Source organism: Nestor notabilis, unplaced genomic scaffold (assembly GCF_000696875.1).
Source record: "Nestor notabilis isolate BGI_N333 unplaced genomic scaffold, ASM69687v1 scaffold18118, whole genome shotgun sequence".
NCBI classification, from domain to species: Eukaryota; Metazoa; Chordata; class Aves; order Psittaciformes; family Psittacidae; genus Nestor; species Nestor notabilis.
In genome coordinates this window covers 8,898-9,172 of record NW_009940851.1, presented here as the reverse complement: position 1 = coordinate 9,172, position 275 = coordinate 8,898, and the positions used below count along the sequence as shown (strand labels likewise).

Sequence of the window (275 nt, the reverse complement as noted above, 5' to 3'; positions counted from 1 at the left end):
CCTTCCCTACAGCTCGTAGAGCTGCTGCTCCCGCCGTGCTTCCCGCTTGCTTCCTCGCTGGTCATACAAGCTGTGGGGAGCAAAACCTGCTTTTTGGGTGTCCTGAGGTGCAACCGTTTTTGAACGGCCGTGTCTGTGTGCGCCGCTGCCTTGTGGTGTAGTTTTGCTTGTCCTGTGGGAGCGACCGGATTCCCTCTGCTCCGAGCTGCGGAGCTGACGGGCGGCTGCTGGGGGTTATAGGAACCTGGGGATGGAACGTCCTGCTCGGGTCGTCG

General features: G+C 61.1%; 1 protein-coding gene across 1 annotated transcript in view; it reads left to right on the top strand.

The window, feature by feature from the left end:
* BSG (basigin (Ok blood group)) overlaps positions 1 to 275 on the top strand; it is a gene marked incomplete at its 5' end in the record, with an annotated part of 7,601 nt that overhangs the window by 704 nt on the left and 6,622 nt on the right. The gene's annotated exons all lie outside the window — the stretch shown is intronic.